The 21,737-nt window shown below is 46.3% G+C and overlaps 1 protein-coding gene across 10 annotated transcripts in view; it reads left to right on the top strand.

Moving 5' to 3' along the window:
• Nucleotides 1-21,737, top strand: part of SLC22A23 (solute carrier family 22 member 23) — a 174,031-nt gene that overhangs the window by 2,946 nt on the left and 149,348 nt on the right. The gene's annotated exons all lie outside the window — the stretch shown is intronic.

The raw sequence follows: 21,737 nt of genomic DNA, 5'->3' as shown, positions 1-21,737 counted from the left end.
CATGGGTGGTGGGAGGAGAGAACTAAAATAGTTCTTGAATACAGACTCTGCAGGCTTGTTAGAGAGCTGGAAGTTTTTTCTACATTAGCATTCAAAAGGGTAGAAAATGGCACTAATCTGTGCAATGTGTTTGGGAGTGCTGGGTAAGTCACAGTGACAGAGCTGACAAGCAAGGCTGGGAGGAGAAGACTCTGGGACAATAGGTAGACACACATTTTATTGTGGGATAAGGACTAGAAGGCTCATATTGATTCTCACACACAAACAAGATCTAAATAAAGGACTGTCCTTCCACAGTGTTCTGTTCCATAACAAATGCTTTAAAGAGCTTTTAGAGCACATTTTGGCACATGCACCAGGCAGACATTCTCCTTCGTTGGCTGTGCTCTGTCAGATATACAAAAGTGGAAGGTATCCTGTGGTGGGTGCTGAATTCTAGGGGTCAGATGCTTGTGTGCTTTGTAAGTAGAAGCAAAAGTGGAAGGTTTGTCTTCTGTCAGTGGAGGGAAGTTCAGTGTCTGAGAAGTTGCCTTTTGTGTCCTCTTTTCTGACTCCCATCATAGCTGCAAATAAGCCTCACGGAATGTCTTTATCATTAAACATAAAACTGTCAAGCCAGTTAGAATCCCAGGTTATTATAGTTAAAAGAGATCTTCAGGCCTTCAGGCCTCTCTCCCCTCTCCCTTCCTGAATCATATCCGTTATGTGGGTCTCTCTTCTAGGGTGGGAAGGGAGCCCCGTGGCCAGGCAGCCCACTTCATATTACTCTTCCTTGCAGAGAGGCCTGTTTTTGGTGATTAGAACGGGGGTCATCTCATGCCCATGTGTGCAACTTGTCCCTCTGAAGGATTCTTCTTCCTTCATATAATATCTACATAATTCAGGTGGTTGAGGATGCCCAGGTCTGTAGTTTACTTCCTGGCTAAGAAGTCTCCAGCTGCTTCAGCTGTTTCCATACATGACACACTTTGATGTACTGACTGCTCCACTTGACATGTCTCTTCAGCGTGGCACCCAGCACACAGCCGGCAGGCCCCGCGTCTTCTAATCCAGAGAAAGGAGGAATGGACGGTGTTTTCATGAACGGAGCCTCCAGTTGATGCATTAGGCTTTTAGTACATGCTTCTCTTTCGAGACCTCAGTCGCCAAACCTTTATGAGATTATACTATGTCAGGGCTTTCTCAGCCTACATGTTGCACAAGATAGGTTTCATCTGAATAGTTTTTGGGTTATTAGATCTCTCCTATTAGTATCTTTTTTATTTCTGTTTTTGCCTTGGTCCTTGGTATTTGTTACCTGTTCCAGAATTTGTTGTGCCTTCAAAATAACAACAATAATAGCAACAATAATAATATCAATTTTATTTTGTGTAGTCCTATGAAGTTTTCAAAACCTTTGGCATATATTTCCTTTCATTAAGAATGTTGAGTAATCTGAGGCTAGTCTTAACACAGAATTTCCTTAGAGTTTAAATCAGTGGATGCGAGCACACTTGAGTGGGCCAGGGCCCAGTGTTCAACTTCCTGATGTCACTTATAGTTCTGTATTTATCTCCCAGTCATGTTGGAAGATACTGCCAGTGCCTTTCTGAACAGAAGAGCCTAATAAATTCCTGCGGTCACTTATAAGGGCAGTTCTGGGGGGCCTGGGGGCGGAGAGAGGAGGGGAGGGGTTGCTTGGCCTCCCTGACCCACACCAGCAGTCCCTGTGTAACCCAGAGGCCAGGTACTTCTGAGCTTTTACTCAGCAAGGTAAAAAAAAATCAACCCTGCTGACTCTAAAATATTTTTCTTAATAGCTTGCATAGTGTATTCCTCATCGTTCTGAGTGAATTCTTATTGGTTTCTAATGCTCAACACTTACTTTGAATAATAACTAGAATTTTGCAAAAAGTCAATGTCAGCTAAACTTTTTTTTTTATATATAATATATTTTATTGATTTTGTACAGAGAGGAAGGGAGAGAGAGAGTTAGAAACATTGATGAGAGAGAGTCATCAATCAGCTGCCTCTTGCACACCCCCTACTGGGGATGTGCTCGCAACCAAGGTACATGCCCTTGACCGGAATCGAACCCGGGACCCTTCAGTCCCCAAGCTGACACTCTATCCATTGAGCCAAACCAGTTTTGGCAATGTCAGCTAAACTTTCTAAGCTCCATTCTTTTTCAGTAAGTGAAGTTTGGGATGCTTGTCTATCTTCAGTCATCTGCTGTTTCTTCTGTTCTCCATGAATTCTCAAAGATTGCTAGCTTTTATTCTGTAAGGACACCTGCGAGGTGTTTAAATATCCCGAGAAGTAATTTGTATTCTCTTTCTGGTACTCAAGACAAAAAAAGTGACTCAGTACAATTTAATTAAGATTAAAAATAATTACAATTTAATTGCAATAGTAATATTTAAAAAAGAACCCACTGTTAGGTCATGCTAATGGTGTTTTAATTTGTTTAGTATATACAACTCAACAGTGAACATCTTTATGCATACCTATTTTTAGAAATTGACTAATTAAAAATGCATGCATGTGGTATGTAAAGCAGATGGTAGGGTAACATTTCTTGCTATCCCTGCCTCCAGTTTCACTCTTCAGAAGCAACCATGGTTACCAGTTTCTTATGTATCATTCCAGAAATATTCAAACTATATTTTCATTTATATATTTTTCTGCAACAAACAATAACATTATATACACTGTCCTATGCCCTTTTTTTGGCCTATATTGGGGATGAATGCATAGAGAGTCCCTAATTCTAATCTGTGTCTGCACAGTATTTCATTGTACGATTGGGTCATAATTACTCTAATTAGTCACCTAAAAGGGGGCATTTAGGCTGTCTCCACTCTTGGCTAATACACAGTATAGAATGAAATCCTGGCACAAATGAAATTCTTAGCAGTGGAGGGTCAAAGTGGGCTGCATTTTTATTTTGCTAGATGTTGTCAAAGTGCTCTTTACAGAGATCTTACTACCCAGTTACACTTGCATCAGTGATGTGTGAGGTGCTCTTCCTTCCCCGCATCCTTCCTGGGCAGGGAGTTAACCACATGGCTAAATGTCTCCCGGCTGGATATGCGAGAAGCTGTATTTGGTAATGGTTATGGATTCACATTTGCCTTGCTTTGAGGGGGTTAAACATCTTCCTGAAGTTGGTTGAGCCATCGTGTTTCCTTGTCTTTGAACTGTCTCTCCATGTTTTGGCTTCATGTGTATGCATGTTGGGAAAGTTATTTTCTTATTGATTTTTAGATATACTTTATGCACAAAGTCAGTTAACCCTTTTGGATGTCTTGTAAATAAATGCTTTTCCCTGGTTTGTTGTTGGACTTTTGATTGTGTTCATGGTGTTTTTGTTAGGCAGAAACTTTGGGTTTGGATAGAATCAAATGAATTAATCTTTTCTTTTCAATAGTTTCTGGATTTTGTGTTTAATTTAGGCTTCCCTAATCCTGAAATGTTAGGGAAAAAACTCATGTTTTCTTCTAATAGTTTTATGATCTCAGTACCTCTTTAATTTGGTGTTGCAGGGATCTGTGTTGCTTTTACTGAGCTGTTAGGTTAAATTGCTAGGAAGGAAAATAAATACTAGGCCAGAGGATATAACTGCATTTCATGCAGGCTTTCACTTGCTCATAATGTCTTAAACCTTGAATGTGTCAAAGGCCCTCACTGATGGGAAGATTGGAAGCAAACAGTCGCTGAGCAGCATTTTCCATCTCCCTTTGGAGAAAGCTAGTTGTGTGCAGTGGGTCTCAACCCCTTTCATCTTCTTGTTCTGAACTAACTGCAAAGCATCTTTGTTTTTTCTTTTTTTGTCTTTAGCATTGTTTTCAAGTCTCAATTCATTTTGGCCATTGGTCCAAAGTAGAATTGAACCAAAAGTTGATGTCAGTTCAAAGCATGTTAGACTCTCTGAGTGTCAGTCCTGGGGTCTCCACAAACCAGTGGCATGTGGGAGCCAGCCTGGCTTCGCCAGTGTGCACATCTGTATCCAGCTGCACATTAAGGAACATTGTGTTGGTGACTTGGAATCAGCTGTGGTAGGAGCACTGACAGGTATGGGAATTGGCACAACAGGTTTGTTTGTTTGTTTGTTTGTTTGTTTGTTTTTCAGAAAGCTAGTTATTAAGGAATTATCAGCCCACTGAGCTTGACCCTGGACCACAACTTTCCTTTAAAAAAAAAAAAAACAAACCACAAACTTTCCTTTTCCCCTCTTCTTTCATAGATATGAGGGCCTATTCTAAGCCAAGCATTGCGTTGTGTGTTGGGAATAGGTGGAAATAGATAGTTCAACTCCTATAGAGCCTATAGACAAATGAAGGAGCTCAACCTTAACAAATTAAATAGTAACCTTTTAATTACAAACAGTTAAATGTGTGGAAAGAATGGGAAATGAGAGACTAGAAGAGCCTGCCTAGACTGACTGATCTCTGAGTGGACCCAATAGGAGATGAGCTCTGAGGTTTGAGTAGGAGAGGAAGGCACAGAGGTGTGTGTGTGTGTGTGTGTGTGTGTGTGTGTGTGTGTGTGTGTATGTGTGTTCCAGATTGAGGAAACAGCATCTGCAAGGGCCCCGTGGTGTGCAGGAGCCTGGGGTTGATAGAAGGCTCTGTAGCTGGGAACATGGGGAGAGGTGGCTTATGGGAATGGAGGGCTGCAGGGGAGAACCTGTGAGGTGATCAGAGGGCCTAGGGCCCAGCCTCTGCCTGCGATGGAGACTTGGGGCTATGCAGGTAGCAGAGGGGAGGGAGAGGGCATTTGAGAGGGGTAGAGGCAGCTGGACCAAAGGTTCTGTAGGAAACGGGGCCTGTTTATGCTGCTGAAAGAAGACCACCTGGCCCGAGGAGGGGCCCTGAGGAAGAGCTGTGGAAAGCACGCTGGAGCTGCGGTCCAGGCCCGACTTTGGGCAAATGGGCCTGGAACCTGATCCCAGGTCTGTTGATAGGAAACAGCACTGGCTGTGGAGTGTTCTAGTGTTTTCCATTGCCCTCCTGCTCACAAGGGGAGTATGCTAATTAAATTTCCACAAGGCTGAAAGGCACTGATATGGGAAACTATTGGTCTAGAATTTACTTCCATTTAACCAGCTTCACCTTTGCCAAATGCCTGGCATAGGTAAAAAGGTCATCCTGACATACATTGTCTTCTAATCCAAAGTCCTCAGTTTATAGATGAGAAGTCTGAGGATTGGAGAGGGGAACGCCTTTGGCTTGTCCAAAGCCACCAGGATTAGGGTTATAACCCAGCTTTCCTCACCCTGAAGAGCATTCTTGCCTCTGTCCCCAGTAACCAGGGGAGAGGGTTGTTCCTCTTAACCACATAGCAGAGGCCATCTCCCGCCCAAAGTGACATAACTCTGCAGGTTGGTTACTTCAAGGTGAGGTGCAGTTGGTTTTACTGTGGCTCTGGGAAGGGGGTTTGTGCAAACCACCTCTCTGGGCAGATTTCTCTAATCTCTGCTCCTTCTGCCTTCATTTCCCACTTGCCCGGAACTACCTTTCCTCCTTCCTTCAGATAGTTCCGTTCACCCTTCAGATTAGCTCAGTCCTCATCTGGTGCCCACAGCATCAGCTCTTCCTTCGTCATAGCGCTCACTGGGTGTGATCAGAATGCTGTCTATCCTTCCCCCACCGGAGGTGTGTCTTACTGGTCTTTTGCCCACAGTGTCGTCATAAATGCCTGAATGCACCTGAAAATTTGATGTTATGAAAAGAGTGGGAGTTTTCAGTTCGGCAGGTGTGGGTCCAAGTCTTGACTGAGTTGCTCATGACCAGTTCACCTTGGAGAGCTGCGGGAACCTCATCAGCAAACCAGGTCATTACTCACCTCTCCTGGAAGGCTGTCCTGAGGGTTGAAGGGGAGCAGTGGGGAGAGCCCTCCCTTCTGGAGCTTGGCAAACAGGGGGCACATGGGGAATCTCAGATACTTCCTGCATCCGGGGTGAGGACTGGCTAAGTCATCTGAGAAATGCCTCAATGGGGAGGAGCTGACAGGCCACACCTGGAAGGGCGATTATTCCTTGGGAGCTTCTACAGTAGGTGTCTTCCTTTAGAAACTGATGATGTGGGAACCAGGTGTGTCATTAAGACAAGACATCTGAATCCGGAACCACTGACCTGCAGGGGTTTGTCTAAAAGACCCTTGAAAGGTTTGTTTTCAGAGATCTCATCTGAAGACAAAACAGGTCCCCAGCACAGAGAGGGCCTGGTAAGGAAAGAACCCTCCTGGGGGCCAAGGCCCTGAGGACCTGAGAGCTCCCCTGTTTAGAAGTTGGGAAAACTATCAGAGGAAGTGGAATTTTAGAGTTGATGGTAACCTTGAGCTGTAATAGCAGGAATCAGAGATCTAACTTCAGGGCAAGGGGCCCCCTTCAGAGCTGCCCTGTCCCACCTGGAATGCTGTTCTTGCTGGGTTCTTGTGGGAGAGCATTGCCTTTGATCTCACCAGTCTACAGACTTTGATCTTTACTGAGTTGGGATTTAGTCGTTTTGTTCTTTCAATGTTTGTGCAATGCTGGTCATTACCCACAGGCAGACCTCCTCCCAGCAGTGCCTCACAGATTGACAAGGCCTACCTTCTGGGAAGGGGCAGTGGTTATTGATCGGTTTAAGTGGAGTTCCTCTGAAGTAAATCGTTGCTATAATAGAACAACGCCACAGCCCGCCAGGCCATCCATTTGCGAAGTACATACCCTATCCAACCTCTCTTCTTAGGTTGCAAGTAGACAAAACAAATTTCAAATTACATAAATAAAACAGAAAAGAAACATATTGGGAAGATGCAGGGATGACTGCATAGGGAACCCTAGGGTTGGATCTGAGATCAGAAAATGTGTGCGTGAGGGAGGCATCTTCAAGAGCCCTCTGGCCAACCCTCGCTCTATCTGAAGCCACGTCTGTTCTCCTTTTGCCCCTTCTCCAGAGCTGGCCTCCTTCCCCTCCATACTCCTTTGTCTCTGCTGTTACTTCCTGGTCCCTGGTCAGCAATAGCCAGCATGGAGACCAGTGATCCTCTGTCAAGCTCCCGGTTCCTGGACTGAATTTGATGTTCCGCTTGGGCCAGGCTGGGGAAAGGCAGGCTTCAGGGCAGTGTGCTGGGCTACCCAGGGCTGTGTGTGTGTGTGTGTGTGTGTGTCCCTTTCAAACCATGGGACAGGAGCTGGTCTTCATTAGGGTGAAAAGGGATTAGGATTTTTTTGGGGGCAATTAATCAAGAATAATTGAATATTGATGATTTGACATTTAAATGCTTTACATAAAGTATTTTTTTTTTTCTTCACAAGGACTGAGAGTGTAACTTACCTGGCTGTCTGAACTGCTTACGTTAAGTATGGAGTTGGCAAGAATACCTCTTCTGATGCTTATTTTCTGGGAAAAAAAATTATAGATGGCCTTAGTTATCGGCTCCTGATCACTAAGGAGCTTGGAACAAGCCCTTGGGCAGTCACTGAAGCAGTTTGGCAAATTCCCCTCCGCCCCTGCGGGTTTCCAAACCTTTCTCCTAATCAGGACCAGCTGCAGAGCTGAGGGGCCCAGTGACGAATGAAAAGGCAGAGCCCCTTGTTCAAACATTATCAAGGTCAAGACAGTGACAGCCTGGCAGGAAGCCAAGGCCCTCTGAACGGGCCCTGCTTCTGTGACCCCAGCCTGTCATCGGTCACAAAACAGGTTGTCACCACTGCAAAGCTTTGCATCTTTCTCTAGGTTTCTGGTAGTAAAAGTGACCCATACTTACGGGCCTATTTTTCTCAGGGACTGTTCCACAGAGGCCTAACCAGTGCTGTTTAGCACATCAAGGCATACAGTACCTGAAGGAGCCAGGCGCCTTCTCACATTTGAAAAGGCTGCTCCTGAAGTGAGCCAGCGGTTTCCTTATCTGAGGAGTGAACCAAAGAGCTGAGTCATGGGAGCATGTGGTAAAGAATGTTAAGTCATTGGGAATGCTAGTGAAGTGTTTATCAGCCTTCTTTTTTTTAAGTGGGAAGGAGGGACGGTCCTTTATATAATTTAATTCTACTAGGTAACAACCACACTTTATTTCTTAGTGTCATTTAAAGAATAAACACAAGGCGATGATGCCGGCATAAAACAACCACAAGTATCCCAGTGCTCATATTAAATTATGGACAGTTATGCACTCAGCATCATAGTTTGCACTATAGCGTGTTTCCTCCCAGATTAGATTAAAAGCTGTTTTCTCTCTGTTTGTTTAAAATATGCCTTACAAATTGGGCACCCCTGCTTGCTACATGCTGGGGAACTCCATTGCTCTCTAGTGGAGACACCTGAGTGCTTGCAGTTAGCACAGAGGTTTGTGTCCTACTTAAACATTTTAAATTGTGGTAAAATACACGTAATATAAAACTTACCATCTTAGCCATTGTTAAGTGTACAGTTCAGTGGCTTTAAGCATATTCACATGGTTATGTAACCAGCACCACCATCTATCCACAGAACTTTTTCATCTTCTCAAACTGAAACCCTGCTCTCCCCATTCTCTATTCCCCGCAGCCCCTGGAGGCTACCATTCCGTTTTCTTTCCCTGTGGATTTGCCTACGATAGGAACCTGATATAAGTATAATAGAACCATACGATATTTGTTCTGTTGTGACTGGCTTATTTCACTTAGCATAATGTCTTCAAGGCTCATCCATGTGGTAGTATGTGCCAGAATGTCCTTCCTTTATAATGTTGAACATATCTCATTATATGGCTAGACCACACTTAGTTCATCCATTTACCCATCAGCGATGCTTGGAATGCTTCCACTGTGCGGAGCCAGCTCAGCCAGGTTCGGTGAGCCTGGGAGGGGGCGGTGAAGGATTGAGAAAAGACAGACAAGAGAAGAAAGCTGGGTCTGGGTGGGACGCTGCCCTCTCTGATGGAGAGCTGTGACAGTGCCACAGCCTGTGAGCAGAGTCTTTTTTTATAGCCATATTCCACGAGGCAAAGTAAGGGCATGGTTACAACCTTTCATGGGTTTCGAATCTACTCAATTACATGCACCTGAACACTATCAAACCCACATCACTCAGGCACGTGGGGCCACGTGTTCGGACCATAGGTTCAAACTTACAACTATTGCCTTTGGCTATAATTGTGCTGGGAGGGCTTTGCCCTCCAAGCTAGGACTTGCACGTGGCAGTGAGAGGACTGTGCCCTCTCATTAGTCTGAGGCTTGAACCTGTCCAAACACTGTAACCGCTCTCCACATTCCATCTTTCAGCTCTTGTGAATAATGCTGCTTTTGGCATAGTGTTGTCTGACTTTTTGAAGACAGCTGCATACAACTCCTCCATCCCTCCTCTCACTGTCAGGTGATTTCTGCAGCCACCTGTGTAGTACTTGACCCTGGTTTTTCTCTCAGAACATCTGCTCTGTGGCAGACCTTCTGCTGTGCCCTGGGTAGGTGACAGATGGATATATCGCCTCTGCCCTGAGCAGGAGCCAGTGGTACAGCTGAGGCTTTCATAAGTGGAGGATTCCAGGGTAGTATGGGATGAGCTGAGGCAGGGGGCCAGGATGCTATGGCATGTGAGCCGGCCTAAAGGAGGGCTGGGGTTTGGACAACCCAATAAGACAAGGAGAGAGGACTCCGAGGAACCAGCCCTGCTGACACTTTGATCTCAGACTTCCAGCCTCCAGAACTGTGAGGAATAAGTTTCTGTGGTACTTGTTTCAGCACCCCAAGCTGACTGATACACCTTGGAGCTACCACAAGTGGGGATGAGTGACTGAGGATTCAGGCAGGAGACTGGAAGAAGAGGAGTGGTCAAGAGGTAGAAGGGAAATCAAGAGCAAGCACACTCCCCTGTTATGAGAGACCAAGGTGTATGGAGGACTGCCTGGTCACTGCCAAGGCCACCTCAAACCCCTGAAGCTGTCCTGAGGAACCGAGCATCAGGGGAGCCTGACCTGTCTGGGGCACAGAGACCATGTGGCCAGCCAAGCAGAAACCCTTGGCACAGCAGGTGCTTGCCTGGAGCACAGACCAGTGGAGGAGAGGGCAGCAGCTGCTTCCCCCGCACAGTGGTAAGGGAGCTTGTCCAGGCGGTTTTCAGGAAAGGCCCCACTCACCTGTGTGCTGTGGGCGCATGCAGAGGCTGAGAGGCAGCTGAGGGTGGATGGGCACCAAGCCCCAGTGGACAGAGGCCTGGGCTGGAGCACGACCCCCTGGTCTCTTCTGTTGTTTCTTGGCTTAGGAACCTCAGATGCTCATAGCCCATGGGGAAACATCAAACTGACCTTCAGGAACTGATCATGGACCTTGGGGGATTAGGTCCCAGGTCCTCCTCCAGGTTTCTGCCCCCATACACCATCCCTCCGTACCATTTGTCAGCTCCTTGGCAGATGAGGCCCTTTCTCAGTCCTTTCCATTCCTGTCTCTGCCCCACATGGTCTTTGCACCCCAGACAATTCAGCCATTATCTCCAGAGTTCCAGCTCACACCCTAAGTCCAGTGCCCCCCCACCCCCCCATCTCTGTTCTGTGACTCTGATATTTCCTTGAAGCCCAAAGCCTAAGTATTTAGGTGCCTGCTGGGTTGGGCCTCTTATTTGGCCTTTGACCTTATCTACCCCACCCCCACCTCAAGTTCAGTGTTTTGCTCTATTAATGTCCCTGCTTCAGATAACTTCGTGGCTCCTTGTAGCCTGTTGGATGACGTGGGGCCTGCGTGGTGATTTTCTAGGTCCCTTGTGATCAGCACCCTGCCTGCCTCCTCTGCAGCCGTCCCATCACGCTGCCTCAGAAGCTGTGCTCCAGCCCTGATTGGGTCTCAACACTTGACCTTTGCCAGTGGCATCCCTTCAGCCCAGAATCCACATCTCCTTCCTGCCAATGTATCACTTCCCTCGGGCCTTTCCTGACTCCCTGTTTTCCACCTCAGTCCCCACCTCTGCTTTCGTAGCCCACATGCATATCTTCAGGACTTGGACCTAGTAGGTTAACATTTCCTGAGGGGTGTAGGCAGAGAGGTGGTGAAGGGGCTGCCGCTCTCTTCTAGGTAAGATTTGCTGGTTTAATTCTGGGATGACGAGAACAGGAAGAAGAGGACAGATGTCTAAGTCAGCTCAAACCTAAAGTCAAATTCCAGTGAGTTACTGAAGACTAAGAGGCATGTAATTTATCTGAAATAGAAATGAATCAAAGGGGAAATCATACTGGGCAAAGGAGTGTCTTTACTTTAAGCCACTGGTTTTCAGAACTTCAAGTCACAAAGCTACTTCCTCCTCTGAGAGCTCCATACTGAACTGGTGTGTCTGAGCCAGGACTGGGAACAGAAGTGATGGGGTCAGCTGGGAACTTTGGGAAATACCTGAGGCAGTTGTTTTAAAAGGTACTCTGGAGGATTCCCCCTTACACAGGGGACTTTTGGTGTCTGGAAACATTTTTTTGTTTGTCATACAGAGGAGGAGGGAGCTGCTGGCATTTAGAGGGTAGAGACGGGGGTACTGCTATACATCCTATAATGCATGGGACAGCCCCACAGCAGAGAGTGACCCAGTCAAAATGTGGAATGCCAAGTTTGAGAAAGCCTGGTCTAGGCTAACGTAAAAAGGTCATTGTATTTTCTAACCTCACCTGGTAGATGGCCAGGGGTCAGCCCGGGAGCCTTCGGCTGCTCTGTACACCACAGGAGCAGTGTGGTGGGCAGCTCATCGTGCCGAGAATCACCCGGACACAGTCCCACCCCCTTGCCCTCTGTGAAGAAATGGATTGCTAAGGACACTAATGGTGTAAACCAAGTGTCCGCGGGCACATGTAGTCTACCTAAAAAAAGCACATTATGAAAGCCTTAGGAGATTTATGTCCAAATGAATGTTGTTAATGACCACTTCACTCATTAAAGTAGGTCCTTTGAACCTCTGCTTAGGATAATGCTTGATTACTTGAAAAGGAAACATCTATTTGGATGTCAAAAATGTCTCTTATTCAGACTAATTCCTGTTCAGGTAGTGTTTTCAGCAGCTGGAAATGAGAAGTCCCCAAGAGACCCAGCCACCAGGAGCTAGTGGCCAGAGCCAAACATGAGGCTGGTTTATGTTTGCTGAGGAACAGATCAGGGCTGGCCTCCCCTTGGGGCACAGGCGGACCTAACGTGGTCTGAGTGTGATGTCTCCAGTGACGACACTCACACCTCTGAAGGTAAGTGTGCCAGGTGTTAGCCAGGGCTGCCCGCGAGGTACACTCTCCCGCTTAGATGCTCACAGCCCCGGCGGTCCGTCCCACTCACTTGTGCTTCTTTTTGAGGGTTTGTGCTGATATTTGGGTGTTCCTCGTACAGAGCTATCAAGGGGATAGATGGAGAGACTAGCTGAGTGTTCTGGGCTGGGTAGAGTGTCTGGTGGGGACTCAGAAATAACTTCCGAGTGGCAGATAAAGATGTTTCGACTATCAGTCATCCAGGGAAAGGGAGGGAGTGAAGTTCAAGAAGGTGATGCAGTTCTGTAGGTGTATTGCACGATGAGTCAGCAAATCTGCATTCCAGAATAGGGTTTTTTATTATTTCATTTTAATGGAAGGTTTATTTTTAATCTCTGTCTGGTAAGTCTCATAGGAAGCAATTTTTCAAAAATGGGTATCATCAAGGTTATGAGGGTATGTGTTTTGTTTTTTGTTTTTTTTTTTGTTTTTGCGTGTCTGTTGATAACATGTTTGAATTTCATTTAATTGTGGTTTAAATATAAGCTGTGGAATCTCTAGTTAATTAACTTTTCATCTGCCATATGGTTTTCCCCATTTATAACCCTACTTCTCTTTTGACAGATTCTTAAGTAAACGACTAAAGGGAAAGCAAAACTACCACCGTGGTTATGAAGCTCATTTCCAATAGCCACTTTTGGGAAACTTAAATGACCTTGAATAAATGGAAAGTTACCAAGGAATTTAAAGAGTCGTAGGGTATCATACTGAAAGCAGGTTTTTAAGTCTGCAAAAGGTATTTTTCTTTTTTTTTAGGATAAGGAGGCAATGACATGTAGCAGTCTTTCTTAGCTGACCTGTTTGAACTCGTGCAGTAAATATAATGGTGTATTCTCATATAATAGTTAAAAATGTATGCAGGGAAAATATCACAGAAGTAAAGCCCAGAGCAGTGTGTAATATTCAAATGTTTATTGAGCAGCTACTATGTGTAAAACATGGGTCAGGAGCTGCAGGGGAGAAGGAGCCTACAAGTTATGCCTGAAGAATGGGTGGTCCTGGTGGACAGAGTGGGCTGAAAGGGAGCATACTGGGAAGAGGGAAGCATTGAGCAAAAGAATGGAGATGGGAAGGGTGGAGTCTGAGTTGGGGATAACTAGGATGTGGGTCTTCAGATGGGAAGGAGTAAGAAGAAGCATTTGTTCTAATTAGGAAGAGAGAATGCACAATAGTATGAATGGTTGGAAAGCTGGGGGACGTCTGTTAAGATGCTGTCTGCTACAAATAGCCAAAAACCTTAATTCAAATATACAGAAATACATATGATGTTTCTGGAAGTTAAGAGATAGGATCCTGGTAAGCTGTAATCCACAATTCTTTCTGTCACTCGGCCTTCCTCAGCTTGGGCTGCCATAACAAAGCCATAGACCAGGTGTCTTAAGCAACAGAAATTTATTTCCTCACAGTTCTGGAGGTTGAAAGCCCAAGATCAAGGTGTCAGCAGGGCTGGTTTCTTCTGAGGCCTCTCTCCTTGGCTTGTGATTAGCTACCTCTGCCCTGTGTCCTACATGGTCTTCCTTCTGTTGCAAGTGTGTCCCAATCTTCTTACAAAGACACAAGTCATATTGTGCTGGGTCCAACCTAATGATCCCATTTTGACCTAATTACCTCTCTAAAGGTCCTGCCACCAAATACAGTTGAATTCTCAGGTGCTGGGGATTTTGAGTTGACACGGTTCAGCCCATAGTAAATGCTGAATTATTTGTAGTCACAAGGTGGCTTCCCTAATTGGGGTTATTTGCTACCCCTGTCCCCAGACTTGGAGGAGAGGAATTGGCAAAGGGAACACCAGTCTTCTTCCTTCCCTTGGAGATGAGTCCTCTCTTACCTGCATCACTGACTGGTGCCACTCACCAGGGGATGATGCCACGTGTGCATTGGAGATGGGGCTCCTTTCTCCATGTCATGTGGGCTGTGGGGGCCTGCACAAAACTGGGTTCCAAGTGGAGCAGAACAGGAGAGAGGAGGTGCTGTAAGTCACCAGCACAGCTCACTGTTCCCCGCAGAGAAGTCCCAACTTCCCCTTGGCAGGCGATGGAGACCATCGATGGCGTCTGAGCAGGGTTGTCACAGCATATCCCAGGCCATTTCCATCCGCGCTGCCTGCTGGCTGCTGTTAGCAGGCTGCTTGTTTCACCTTTGCAGTGGCCCCGCCAGGCAGTCCTGTCACCAGCATCTGGCAGGTAAGGAACCTGAGACCAGAATGCTGAGAAACTTGGCCAGGGACACGCTGTTAACGGCTGGTAAAACCCGCAGTCTAAAGTGCTGGAGGGTGTGCACTCCTCAGTGTTCCTTGGCTCCTGGATGCATCACCCCAGCCACAAAGCTTCCCACGGCCTTCTCCTGCATGTCTTCACTTCATCTTCCCTTTCCATGTGTCTCTGTGTGCAAATTTCCCTCTTTAGGACCTCTTTTTACCTCAGTTATCTCCAAATATAGTCAAATTCTGTGGCACCAGGACTAGGACTTCACCAGATTTTTCTGGGGCCTAACTCAGCCCACCACAGAGTCCTGTCAGGGAGAAGGGAGGAGGTTCATGTGGTTAGAACAGAGGCGTTCTGTCCTTCGCAGAAAGAGGGCTTCCCACCCATCTTGTCTGCAAGCGCAGGTGGCCGAAGTGGTTGGAATCCAGGTGGAGATAGAAGGTGGCAGATAAGGGGAAAAGGTGGCTGTAAACAGGGATGGGTGCCTGTGGGCATCCTTCATGAGGGAGGGAGTTGGGGAGAGGGAGGGAGGTGGAGGAGGCTATGGCAGGTTTACGGGCTGAGTGTCTTAGGTATGTCAGAGCTGAGTCCAGGCAACAGCCCTCCTCAGGAGGGGCCCGCCTCTCGCTTACTCACTGTGCAGCTGGAGTGAGAGATTAAGTGATGTGGCTGGCACATTGCGTGGCATACCACCACATGTCCAGGACTTCAATATCAACAGCACAGACTCCTTCAGAACCCTCTCTGTTCTCTCCTCGCACTGAGCGCCATCCTCTTATCGACTCCACCATGCCAGTTTCATCTTCTGAAAATGTGGAAGCGGGTGTCTTGGAAAAAGCATATATTTTGGAGCAGGGGCGATGAGGGCCAGGTGGGAGGCAGCCCCGGGCTCCAGTTCTGGCCGGTGCACCTTGCACCTGGGAGGCAGGATTGCAGTGCTGAGTCTCCTCCTTTTTATACAGGAGTGTAGACCAAGGAGTGTAGACTGTTTTGTTTGCTTTTAGTACAGTTGCAACAGACCTTGTTTTGGACTGATATATGACCCATAAACATGTTTTTGAAGAACCGAAGGCCTTGAAATAGCAACTGTGTGAATTGTTCACTCTCTGTTCTGAGCTTGGCCTAGAGATCAACTTTGAAACTGCAGGGAGTGTGCAAACACTTTATCCGTGAAGTTTACCCGCTATTTGGATTCCTCTCTCAGGGAATTGTCCACCCTGGCATCTCTTCCCCTTTGTCTCCTGTCAGTGCAAGGACCAGTGCAAGGAGGAAGAGACTGGATATTTTGGCCTCATCTTTAGGGACCCATTTAAAACAATTTCCCAGATTCTTAAAAGTGGAGGTATAATTAACCTATAGTAAACTACACATACGTATTTTAGTGAGTTTGGGCTCATATTACGCCTGTTAATCATCTACTAAATTAAGATAAAGAATTTTTCTCAAATTCCCTAAAGTTCATCTCCAGTCTGCCCAGCCACAGGCAGCTGCTGCTTTTATCTCGGTCACCACAGCTTCATCAGGCCTGGCTCCGAATGTTCTGTAAGAGGAATGATGCGGTGTGTAGACTTGTGTCTGATTACCGTTGGCCAGCACCAGCTTTGCAATGTGTCCACGTTACTGTAACTCGTGACTGTGTCTTTGCGCTGCTCAGTAGTATTCCACTGTGTGTGCAGGCCACACTTTGTTTACCTCTTTACCTGCTGCTGGACATGAGGGTTGTTTCCTGTTTGTGACTATGATGCTTAGATGGCCGTGAACATTGTTTCCAGAATTTTGTAAATCCTTTCTACCACTTATTATTTTCAAATTCTAGCATTTAAAAGTTGATTGACAGAATCAGAGCAGCTAGTGAGAAATGTTGATTTTTTAAAAATCTACATAAGTTTCCTTCTTTCTCTTTTCTTTCAGAGGGTAGGAAGCAGGGGAGTGACAGGGGCATGTGGGGAGGAGACTATCCTCTCTAAGGGGCAGGAACCCAGCATCTGTGTCCCTAGCCTGAGAGAGTGTGGCCACACAGCTCCGGTGACCCATCCCAGGGTTGAGGAGGAGGCCTTAGGAATGGGGGTGTTGACAGGGGTATGTGTGGGTGGGGAGAAGCCACACCTGGAAATGGCATTGCCAGTCAGCTGCTGTCCTGTCACCCAAGCGGGAGTTCACCAGTTGTTCGATGTTTGCTCCTGCCTTCTATAAACAGGGGAGTGTCCTTGAGCAGCTAGTACTCCTGCCATAGGGATCCTTGAGGAGACCCTCCACACCCTTTCTTTCTATATCTAGACCTGGGCCAGCCTTGGAGGCAGCAGCCTCCAGGTTAGGGAACTTTTGGAGCAAAAACCCCATCACCCAGCCCCCAGCTTGGTGTAAAGCACATGTGTCAAACACAAGGCCCGCGGGCCAAATCCAGCCCGCCAGGCCTTGCAATGTGGCCCGCACCACGCTGTCATCACTGCACTCCGCTGTCAGTTTATGACATTGTCAGCTTATGACTGTTCAGTAAACCATTCGGCCCGCGATTTAGGCTGGATTTTAGATTTTGGTCCCTTCTCTGATTGAGTTCGACACCCCTAGTGTAAAGAGTAGTGCAGCCCCAGTTTGTACAGGGTGGCAAGGGGAGTTTTTTCTCATAGGGCCTGCCCTGCAGGATCCTGTTTGTTCCCTGCACTGGGATCTGGAGGGAATTAGAGGAGTATTTCCCAGCAGGAAGGATGGACTGAGAGAAGAGAGTCAGCCCTCCCAATTTCTCATCTCCTATCTAAAAACCATAAAGGGGCCTTGGCTAGGTAGCTCAGTTGGTTAGAGCATCATTTCCATTTACTAAGGTTGCTGGTTCAATTGCCTGTAATGGCACATATAAGAAGCAACCAATGAATGCATAAACAAGTGGAAAAACAATCGATGTTTTTCCCCCGCACCCCCAAATCAATCAATAAAATAAATATAAAAACATAAAGGAAGCAATGAAAAGTAGGCAGAATTTCCCACCATTTTTAAACATACAAAAAAATGTTGCTTGTTCATAGGATTTCTCTGTGTTGTGGTCATTCAGCATTTTGTTAGAAGTGTGTTTGTGCTTCTGCACAAGTGTTGAACTGCATTTCTTTTAAAGCAGGTTAAGTAACTGGTGATTGACATTTATGGAGTTAACTATGTAGAGATTGTAGTTCCCAAAATGCTCAGCATAAATGATACATTTCCCATCATGGCTGTTGAAATTACTGAGCCAGAGAAGAACTACAGGAGTGACTTTACCCACGTTTGGAATAGTAGCTAGAGAAGCTGTGTTCCTTTAGGTTTTGTTAAAGTAGTCAGAGGACTTGAAAAACAATGTTTTTGTTCATTTATTTAATCCTCATCTGAGGATCTGTTTGGGGAGAGGAAGGAACAGGGAGAGGAAGGGAGAGAGAGAAACACTGATGATAGAGAAACATTGACCAGTTGCCTTCGGTACGAACCTGCAACCCAGGTACATGCCCTGACCAGGAGTGAAATCAGCAACCTTTTGGTGTACTGAATGACACTCAACTGAGCCACCTTGGCCAGGTTGAAAAAGACATTTTAAAAACAATTTTCAGTGCAGGTTTTCACTGTCTCAGTCAACTTCACCACGTGTGGAGAAGCCAGTGTCCTTCAGCAGAGGCCAGGCCCCCTGCTCGCAGGCATCGCTCAACCGAGGGCCCTGGCAGAGGCGGGAGCCCAGCGTGCAGCCCAGCGTGAGGCCCAGGCGCAGTCCCAACACTGGCTGACTCCCAGTGCTGCCACATCACCGCAGTGAAGCTCAGGGGGTTCCTTACCTCAGAACCTTATTTCCAAAGTGGAGATGGTACTCACCACACAAGCCTCCGTGGGGATTGAATGAAACTGTCGGCCCCCCGGGCTCCCTCTCAGCAGTGTGTGCTTTGAGTCACACATTTCATCTGGGTCCTTTCTGCAGTCACGTAGACAACTATTATGCCTTACACAACTAAGTGCAATATTCCAACCATTGACGTTAGACTTTAAAACAAGAAATATGGGAGATCACAGGACGTAATTAAAATCACGGCAATGGCCGTCTTCGTGGCCTAGAGCCAACCAGGCATGGACACACACCCAGCTACTCTGCTTTCTCACTTTCAGAACCCTCTGCCATTAGCCCACAGCACACCCAGCTATTTAGCATCTTAGGTGGGTTTTCCAGGTTCCCTAAAATGCCCTCTTTCTCAAAATTTCCTCTCTTTCTATTCCTACTTTTTAAAAAATATCTGGGAGACTGACCTTAGCTAGGAGATTACAACAGTTCACCTCAAGTTATTTGTGACTGACAAGGGTTATCCTTCTCCTTTGGGGCTCATCCATATCTTTAAACCTCTTTCTCAATGATTGACCAGTAGCCTGCAACTATGGGTGGTATATTTTGATATTTCTGACACAGCAGCAAAAAGCAAAAGCCTATAAAATGAGGTGTAATTTCTGTAAACATTTTAATTCCATTTAAAAGTTGTTGTTTATACATTTTTCAATTCTGTAACATGATACCCAAGGCCCCTGCAGGTCTGCTCCTGTTTATCTCCTCATCTCTCACTCAGAGTCTGCCCCACTGCAGGTCTCCTGCCTGCCCACACTCTGGTCTCTTCCCATTGCCTACCCCCACACTTGACCAAATAGAAGAGAGAGTCACAACTAAATGGAGCTCAGGCCTCTCTGTGTTCTCAGGGCTCAGCTATATACCTGCTCTTGTCGGTTCTTACACTCTGAACTAGTGAGAGCAGAGACTACATTTTTGGAACAGTGATACTGTGAACAGGGGTGTACCAATATCTGCTCTGTTTCTGCTCTCCCTTTTGGGGGGTATGTAGACCACTTTGCAAGCAGTTTCCTAGAGTAACCTGCACTGTTACTTCGCTGGGGCCTGGGACTCAGTAGGTGACCAGATAGTCATTAAATACTGAAGTTGTGCCATTCGCTCCAACATGCAGGTGAGGTACCAGTGGGCTTGGACAAGGATGCTAGCTGTTGGGTAGTGGCACAATCAATAACACACACACAAAGGTTTTTCAAACCTTTTTAAAAAATTTAGATATATATATATATGTGTGTGTGTGTGTGTGTGTGTGTGTGTGTGTGTGTTATTGATTTTTAGAGCCAGAGGAAGGAAGAGGGATAGAGAAATAGAAACATCAATAGAGAGGAACATCATCTATCAGCTGCCTTCTGCACACCCCTACTGGTGATGCAGCCCAAAACCAGGGCATGTGCTTTGACCCAGAATAGAGCAGTGACCCCTTGGTTCCTGGTAGACACACAACTGCTGATTCATACCAGCCGGGCGGGAGCGAACCTTTTTGCATGAGGACAGAATTTGGGTTACCTGCCTTGACCGTCGTGTGCAGTTGAAGGCACAGGTGAGGGAGCAGTTGACACTGTGAGGCGGGAAGGTTTGGTCACTCCTTTTTTTGTGAGTGGGGTCCCTTGTACCTTCCACTCAGAGGTAGCTTTGAGGAGAAGGGATGTCTCACTGCGAAGACTAGTCTCTCCGGTGGAGAGCAGATGCTGTGCAGAGGTCTGGCTGGATCTTGGAGAAGGTCTCCCTGAGAGTATACTACATAAGGCTGAGCATGTGCAAGAAGGAAGCGATGGCGCCATTACTTTCTGCCAAGATCTTAAAGCAGATTCTCTTCAGAGTGATGCCACTGGTGTGTAAATGAAATGGAACTGCACCTCGCCCTTTTCCCCCCATCCACTTCTTGGGTTTGTCATTGCTAGAACTGAAATAGAATTGAACACTTCAAGCTAAGACATAAAGATACATTTTTTTAAATTGTGATAAAATAAAATTAATCACTTTAACCATTTTAAGTATACAGTCTGTTGCATTAAGTATATTGACAATGTTGTGTACCCATCACCACCATCCATGTCTAGAACCTTTTCATCTTCCAACACTGAATGCCTGTCCCCATGAAACTCACTCCTCATTTCCCCTCAGGCCCTGGCAGCCATCATTCTGTCTCTAGGACTTCTCTGGGCACCTCATCTCAGTGGAACCATGCAGGATTTGGCCTTTTGTACCTGGATTATGTCGTTTAACACAATGTCAAGGCTCATCATGTTGTAGCAGGTGTCAGAACTTTCTTCCTTTTTAAGGCTGAATAATATTCCACTGTGTGACATATCACATTTTGTTCATCTATCTGTCAGTGGACTCTTGGGTTGTTCCTACATTTTTGGAACAGTGATACTGTGAACAGGGGTGTACCAATATCTGCTCTGTTTCTGCTCTCCCTTTTGGGGGGTATGTAGACCACTTTGCAAGCAGTTTCCTAGAGTACGTAAGTGCCCTGGACTCAGGCTGACTGACTGACCTCCTGTGGAGAGACGAGGACTTGCAGTGCATTTCTTTCCCAGGAGACGGAATGTGCACAGGGATTGCTTTTTGTTGTGGTTGACCTTTTGCATATAATTTCCTAAGAGTATTTGATATTTGTCCATCTGTTACTCATTAGTCCTTAATATGTCTGTGAAAATGGAAATGTAGTTATCATTTTTATTTTCTCTGATCAAAGGTAGGAAAATATTCCTTTATTTACTTGGATTACTCTTTGATATTCATGAATAGCAGCCTTCCTCCCTTGAGTAGATTGCCAGAGGTGACAGGACTCAAATCCCAAGATTGTCATGTGTTATAATTTGCATTGTGATCTCTCATATTCTGCAAAAATAGGCCTTGTAAGGTGTGTTTGTAGGTTTGGGAAGGATGCGTGTGACTCTACACGCATCCTTCCCAAACCTATTTAACCTATTTCCAAGGTCAAATAGGTTTGGGAAGGATGCGTGTAGAGTCCCCACAATCTGGAGGAATGGTTTTGCATATGGACCATTCATTTCATTTTGTCTTTTGCTCACTTGCTAAGAGAGGAAAAAGCATGGGAATGCTGAATGCAGGACTTGGTCATCCCTGAAAAGCATTGTGAAGTCTGATCTGTTGAATCAGTGGTTAATGGGAAGTAGTGTTTGGGTTGTCTGTGAATTATACCTCTTCAGGGCGTGTCTTAGGGTTGGATGGAACTCAGGTGCCCTGGCTTAGCTGAACAAGGCTAGGCCCTTGGAACCGCAAACACTGACTGAAAATTAACACAGAGCAGAAGAACCACAAATGCAGAACAACCGCATCTCCTGTTCCTCAGAAGGGCTTCCCTACCCGGTTCCTAAGTGCTGTGATCCCAGATGCATCAGCACCAAGAGGATGTCCTCCCTGAGCTGTTGTCCGAGGCCGGCCACCTGTGCAGTCCTGTGTCTTCCTGCCACCGGAGGGCGGGTGCGGAGTGCTGGGGAGAATCCCAGGGACTCCGA

The sequence above is a fragment of the Pipistrellus hanaki genome (genome assembly GCF_964339955.1).
Source record: "Pipistrellus hanaki genome assembly, chromosome: 2".
NCBI lineage: Eukaryota > Metazoa > Chordata > Mammalia > Chiroptera > Vespertilionidae > Pipistrellus > Pipistrellus hanaki.
The sequence above is the reverse complement of the archived record's forward strand: the minus strand, read 5'-3'. Positions and strand labels throughout refer to the sequence as shown.